The sequence below is a fragment of the Symphalangus syndactylus genome, chromosome 2 (genome assembly GCF_028878055.3).
Source record: "Symphalangus syndactylus isolate Jambi chromosome 2, NHGRI_mSymSyn1-v2.1_pri, whole genome shotgun sequence".
In the NCBI taxonomy this organism is placed as follows: domain Eukaryota; kingdom Metazoa; phylum Chordata; class Mammalia; order Primates; family Hylobatidae; genus Symphalangus; species Symphalangus syndactylus.
In genome coordinates, this window is record NC_072424.2 from 86,595,313 (window position 1) to 86,602,756 (window position 7,444).

The 7,444-nt window shown below is 43.7% G+C and overlaps 1 pseudogene; it reads right to left on the reverse strand.

Moving 5' to 3' along the window:
- Positions 1–5,004: 5,004 nt before the first annotated feature.
- LOC129463059 (zinc finger protein ZPR1-like) lies at positions 5,005–6,454 on the reverse strand (annotated as a pseudogene).
- Between the last annotated feature and the right edge of the window lie 990 nt (positions 6,455–7,444).

Below are 7,444 nucleotides of genomic sequence, written 5' to 3' on the forward strand. Positions count from 1 at the left end.
GCAAAATTAGCTGGGCTCGGTGGTGCACACCTGTAATCCCAGCAACTTGGGAGGCTGAAGCAGGAGAATCCCTTGAGCCCAGGAGGTGGAGGTTGCAGTGAGCCGAGATTGCACCACTGCACTCCAGCCTGGGCGACAGAGCAAGAATATTTAAAAAAAAAAAAAAAAAAAGAGGATTTTGAGGACTTGATGGTGCTTTTAAGCAGCTTTATTTTTCCTTTGAGAAGAGAAAATCCTAATTCACAGAGCTTTTCAAGGGAAAGGGCCTAAAGAGAGAAAAAGTGGCGTGTCCTCAGCTCTTCTGCTGAAGTCAGCCTACCAAGGAGAGATCAGCTTTAGTTCCTCAGAGACATACCCAGTGATTCCAGGTGTGTGCAGGAGAGTGGCCAAACAGCTAAGGCAGTAAGTCTGTTCTTCCTGCGTGTCAGCGGCCCACCTGCCATGGCCAGGGAGGCTCTGCTGGCGCTTGAACCAGGCTTCTGCCAGGCCCCCTCCACCTACCCCCTCCTCTACCCCCACCCCTTCACCACCTCCCACACCCTCTTCACCCCTGCCCCTAAACCCCCACCTACCCCGGGGTCTAGTCCTTTGGGGGGAACATGAACTTGGCCTTCTTTAGAGCAGGCTGACCAATGGCTACCTCCATTCAGAAATGCTTGCTGTAACTCAGGACATCCTGTGTTGGCTTTGTCCCAAAGTCCAGGTGAAAATCTCCGAGCCCTCTGCACATCTTAGGAAGGAAGAGGGACCAAGCATCTAATGAGGTCTCTGATCTGGGGAGGAGAAGCACTTTGAGGCAGGGCAAGCCTCCTCCAGCACAGACAAGGCAACCCTTTCTTTAGTGGGGGTCCTTTTCAGAACCAGGTGTTGCTAAGATTTAAAAGGTATTCTGTTTCCTAATTCAACTGAAATACACACAATCCGCCCCCAGTGCTGGGTTCAACCTCTTTTTGCCAAGGCGGTTTTTACAAATGCTGATGAACCACTCCATGTGGCTTCCTAGGCAAGCACATTCCTCAAGCATTTTGACACCAGCTGATGATTTAAAGTCCCTTTGGCTGCATAAACAGTGGAGGCCTGCCCAAAGTGTTGGCTGATTAGAAACCCATTGGGCAGGCTCGCCCAAAAGGGCCTGGGGCTGGGTGAGTGCTCCACCTGCCTTCCCTCCTTGGGTGAGGAGGAGTGGGGTGGAAGGAAGGTGAGAAGGTGGTGCCCCTTTTCTTGATCTCTTGGTTTCTCTTTGACTCTCCATCTAGTATTCTCTGCATACACACACACACGCCCGCACACACATGCACACTCATACGCGTACGCACACTCGTCTCTGCCTATGACTGTTCAATATCTTGTTGAATAGGCTCTGTGAGGGGCTGGGGGAGGGGCACGTGTTGGAGAGAATGCCTACTTTACTTCACTCGCAAAGATTCATCCCAAATTCTGTGGGGGTGTGTTGGCAAGGAGGGGAGGCAAGACTAAACAGAGGGGATAAAAACTTGCATCTGCATGATTGCTTTTTAAAAATATGACAACTTGTGAAAGCTTTATTTTCTGTTTATAGTGAAAGGCATTTCTTCTTGCCATTTACAGAGTAATTCTGCAAGAGAGCTTCAGCAAAATTCCAAAACAATCGCATGGAGAGTCGGCACAACCCAGGTCCGACTTTGGTTCCAGGCGAAGTTTCTTTTGTCGTTTGCTTGCCTCCAGGGACGCAATCTCTATACTCTCTGTGGGATGGAGTGGGGAGTTGAGTGGAGGGAACATTAAATATTAGGAAACCCGAAGAAAAAGCGAAAGCAACTGCTTTCTCAGGCTGCTCTTCCGAGTTTCGTAGTCCGGGAACGATGAAGGGAGACTGCCACCTATGGGCCAGGTTCCAGGGACGCCCGCACGTGGGGTTCTGTGGGACAGACGCAGTCTTAAGGTAGAAGGGAAGGCGTCTTCATGGGACAGTGAGTCACCGCACACTCTGCTTGCAGGCAGAAGCACTCTTAACTCATTCAGGACAGATGAGCATTTTCCCAATTTAAAGGACTCTTTTTTTTTTTTTAAACAAGAGTGTGATCTTGTGAGCCAAGTTCTGTAATACAAACAAAATAATGGAACTGACACCCCAGGACCCACCATTTAAATTAAACAGATGTTCAGTTCACATTGTTTGGCTGTGAGATTCCACAGGGCGATCCACTCCGGCACTATACCTGAAATTGTATGGCTGCTTAATAAAAATGAATCAGCATAATGAATCAGAGATAAACATCCTCTCGCCGTGACATCCCAGTAGAAAAGCAACAGGATAAATAACAATTGGGCAAATATCAAACCCATTCCAGCAGATGCCTGTGGGTGGGGGCGAGGGAAATGAAAGTGGAATCAGACACAAAGGGGAATATAAAAGGAAACACAGTTGTAAAACTAGAGAGGGACCTCACATACAGTCATGGTAATGGGATAAGAACTGAAGAGTATAATTCAATCAACTCTGCTCCCAACGTGAAAAAGAAAAGTCATATGCTTTGAGCTTGGCAAGTGGGAGATGGCCATTGTGTTATAGTGGTTCCAATGGTATCATACAGTTGTCCTTTGATATTTGAGATCTATGTGTTCGTGAATAGCAAATCCTATTATTCCCATTGTCTTCCATTATAAAATCAGATCTGCCACACAATACCTATACAATACTGGATTTAGAGTAACCAAGCAGTCTCGACTCCTGTTGCAGAGAAGGGAGTGGTGTAGGTATTTGTGTGTGCATTTTTTTGTCTGAGTGTGTGTTTGTACATGTGCATGTATATGAAAGCATGTGTGTATGTATGTGTGTTTAAAAAAGGAGCTCAGGAAGGATTATGGTTCTGTCACTCCAAACCAAAGGGGATTTAAGATCCTCTGCCCGGCATTATGGCACCTAGAGAAAAGCTAACCCTGTCCAGGGAGGCATCTCCCCTGAAAAGGCACACGTATTGAATAGGCACAGGTCCAGACCCATCACAAAGGCAGAGTTGGGCTGTAGAGTCTTCAACAGAAATCAGCAGGTAAAACTTGGGATGCTAGAATGGTACTGTACTTTCAGCAAGTGGCAAAGGAAACACAGGAAAGAATCCAACAGAAGCAGGATGGGGATTTTCTGGGCAAACTAGTAGGCTGGGTGAGGGAGAATAACCCAGTGTTGCACTCTATGAATAATCCACATTTTGTTTGCCCATTTTGCTCCTGAAGGACCTGTAGGAGACAGGAGCTAGGCCAGAACTGTTCTCTTAGCCCCATCAACGGAGGGATAGTAGCATCAATTCCTAAGTGAAGAAGAACTGGTGACTGATACCAGAACCCATAGAATGTCCTTTAGGGTTCTTTGTACATACAAACATAAATAGTGCCAAATTCTGTAGCTCAGCTGCTCTTTAAAAAAACACTCTTTTTATCTTTTATGAAGTGTAAGTTCAAGAGTCTTTCTAGATGTTGTAATATTTGGACACCTGGTTTAGGAGGCCTCTCTCTCCCCCCTTCATATATGTGAACCATAACCAGGAAGATCTGAGTATCTTTAACATATTAGTAAATTATATATGCTATCGTTTCATGTACTTTACATTTTATGTAAATTATATTGTATAAATATTTATGTTGCATCTTTCTAGTTTATCATTACACATTTTAGATGTATCCATGTAGGTGATAAGGATCTAGTTCACTCATTTTAATGGCTGTGCAGCATTGCATTGCATGAATAATCCACATTTGATTTGCCCATTTTGTTCCTGAAGGTCAGGTAGCTTGTTTCCACTTTTAAGCTATTACCAGAGTGCTGAAAGAATGTGTTTTTGTTCATATCTCCTCGGACCTATGTGTCTCTTGGGAACTTCTAGACATATAGTGGCAGAAGTTTTGGTCATAGGTTATGCATTAACTTTACCAGATGTTGCCAAATCGCTCTCTACAGTGGGTCTGTCATTTTTACATGCCCACTAGCAGTGGATGTAAGTGTCCATTTCTCCATTCTCATTAACTTTTGGTATTGTCAGAGTTTTTTCAAGAAATTCCCACTCTAATAGGCATGAAATAGTATCTATTTGTTTTAATTTGCATCTCCTTGACTACTAATAAAGGCGAGCACATTTTCATGCGTCTATAGACCTTTAAATGTCCTCTTTTGCCGATTGCTTGTTAACATCCTTAAGCTTTTTTGATGTTCAGTTGTTTCTCTTTTTCTTGCTTATTTGTAGGAGCTAGTTGTATATTTTGGATAGTAATCCTTGGTTGGAAATGTGGGATGTAACTATTTTCTCCAAGTCTGTGTTTGTCTTCTTGCTTTGCTGTTAGTGCCATTTGTCATTAAGAAATTTAAAAAAATTATATACTTCAGCTTCTCACTTTTCCATGATAATTTTTGGTTTTGTATTGTTTAAGAAACCCTGCCCTCCTTGGATGTCATAGAAATATTTTCCTATAGTTCTGTCTAAATGTTTACTGCTTTTCCTTAACACATCTGAAATTTATTTTTGTTCACGCAGTGAGGTATGAATCTAATTTTTCCTTTAGAAAATATTAGCCAATAGTCATAGTGCCATTTATTGAATAGTCATCCTTTCCCTGCTGATTTGCAGTGTCACCTCTTATATCCTAAGTTCCTACTTATGTGTGTTTCTAACTTTTTCAGAAAATTTGCCCCATTGATCTATGTAGCCAAATGCTGATACCAGAATATTTTATTTTATTTTCCAGGTGTAATTTTATTCCACCTTCTCCAACTACAGAGTTCCAACCTTACAGGACAGAGCATTATATGGAGGGAGGGTAAAGACTTGATATGAAAAAAGTGATAATGACATACACTGGTTCATTTCTGGGTTTCTTCCCAGGCCAATTCAAAACCTCCAAAATAAAGTCAAGTAACACAATAGGCTTGTGCTTGCATCACAAGCTGTTTAGAAAATGTGCCTAGATCTCTGACTCAGACAAGATGTCCTCCCCACCATGGGCAAGGTCTGGTGGGGAAGACACTCCCAGCCTTCTTCCAATACTAATAAATAACCTGCAGAATGAGCAGCGCTGGAGAGCTGGCCCTTGACCCACCCACTGCTACTGTTGTGGAGCCAGGCCTGCCTCATAGCCCTCTGTCTTCATGTCATTGAGCTCTAGCTCCTCATTTTGGTCAAAGGTGCACTTATAATGCTCCACCTTCATCTCAGGATCATCTTCAGGTGCATACACATTCTGCAAGTAACTGTTTCCTGCTGGATCATCCATAATAAAGTGGGTCTTCATGTTACCTTCGATGATCTGGTCCCTCTTCTGGCTAAACTCCTGCAGTCTCTCCGTCTGGCCAGGATTGGAAATGTCGCCCAATGTGAAAGGGTTTCTGGTCACCAGTTCCCAGATATCTTTCAGCAGCCTTTCCAGTGTGGTGAACTTGCCCCCGAGGATGGCCATTCCCAGTCAAATCCTAGCTCTGGGATTTCCACACTACAAGTCTCAGACTTGAGGAGGTCTCTGGTCATATCTGAGGGACCTGTGATGTGGAGGGTGATCCTGGTGCCCAAGGGTTCTACTGCTTCTCCAGATTTCACCTCATTGGTCTGATGCCTGCAGTTCTTGCAGTTGGTCCCTCCTTAAAGTGAGGGATTTGTACTAGTTTCATGTTGGTCTGAGTGGGGGCATTGCATTCTGGGTCGTTTGTGTTAAACTGGAGCACTTCATTTCTGAGATCTTCCTCTTCTGGCTTCTCTGTTGGTGCTTCTGCTTGGGGCCCTAGCATCTCTTCCTGCTGTCGGGTCCGGTTGTAGTGTGTGATCACCAGGGCATCATCTTTCTGAGCAGCATGTGGGTTTTCCATAAAGCTGTTCCCTGAGGGATCATCAATGATCGGAGTGAAAGGGGAGGCTGCTTGCTTTAGTTCCTTCAGTTTGACAATGAACTCATCAACTCTTTCAGCTGTGGCATCTTTTTTGCCCTTCGTGCAGGCTAGTCCTGCTCCAGGCCAGAGATAGCATGGGTGATCAATCCTTCAACAGTGTTCAGAGCTCCTTTCTGGCGAAAGGCAGGAATCTGAAAATCTAGCTCAGGAATCCTTGTGGTAGCAGAGTCAGTCTTCACCACTTCTCTGTTCATGTCCTCCAGAGCCCTGAGGGTCAAAGTGTAGCGCACTCCCTGGTCCTGGATCCTGCCTGCCGATTGGATCTCCATGTTGTTCCAGCCACAGTGGTAGCAGGAAAAGGAGCTCACGATTATTTCTTTGAAGAAGGGAATCTTGGTGAGCAGGAGGCGCGTCATGCCATTGCGGTAAGTTCATGCACAGTGACTTGATCTGGGTGGGCTGCTGCTCCTCGTCCTCGGCGCTGATGGGCCGGAACAGATGACCCAGGGTGGGCGGCAAGGCCAGGGTGGGCGGCAAGGCCAGGGTGGGCAAGGGGGCAACGGCTGACCCTGGGGACCCCACTTCCACAGCCCCGGTGGCCGCCATCACCACCCTGCATCCAAAATATTTTAATTACTTATTTAATTATTTAACCACTGCACTTCAGCCTTCAGCCTGAATGACAGAGCAAGACCTTGTCTCAAAAGGAAAAATATATATATACATATATGTAAATGTATGTGTATGTGTATATATATGTATATACAAAAAATTTAAATAAATTTAATTTTAATTTTATTATTTTAATGAAATAAGTTCATTTTTGTTAAGTATATTTTCTTTTATTTACCCCACATTTACTCTCAGTATAACGAGGGTGCAAGACATTAAACGAGGAAAGATGACTCTTTTTCAACAAATGATATTGAGATAACTGGATAGGCATATGCAAAAGAATGAAGTTGCACCCCCTCTTCACTTCATTTATAAAATTAACTAAAAATAAGTTTTGCTATCTGTTAGGGTGAATCCTTTCTCTTTATGCTGTCTCAAAATTGTGGCCTGGCACCGTGGCTCATACCTGGAAGCCCAACACTTTGGGAGGCTGAGACAGGAGGATCACTTGGGCCCAGGAGTTAGAGGCTGTAGTGAGCTATGATTGTGCCACTGCACTCCAGCCTGGGCGACACAGCGAGATCCTGTCACTTAAAAAAAAATTGTTTTGGCTGTTCTTAACCCCTTTATTTTTCTGGATGGATATTCTGATCTGCTTATCAAGGTCAGTAAAAACAATTCTCCAGGGATTTTGAATAGAATTTATTAAATTTATAGTATAAATTTAGGAAAGCTGCTACTGTTAAGCTGTTGTCTTTCCATACACAAGCAGGGTGTATGTCATCATTTCTTCAATGAGGTTTTCTATCTTTCAATGAGGTTTTAGAGCTTTCTTTGTAAAAGTTTCATGTCATTTGTTAGATTTATTTATAGATAACTTACAGTTTTTTAAAAACCATAAATGTAAATGGCATGTCTTTTTATTTCATCCTCATTCTTGAATGATAGTTTAGCTGTGTATAGAATTCTAAGTTAGCTATT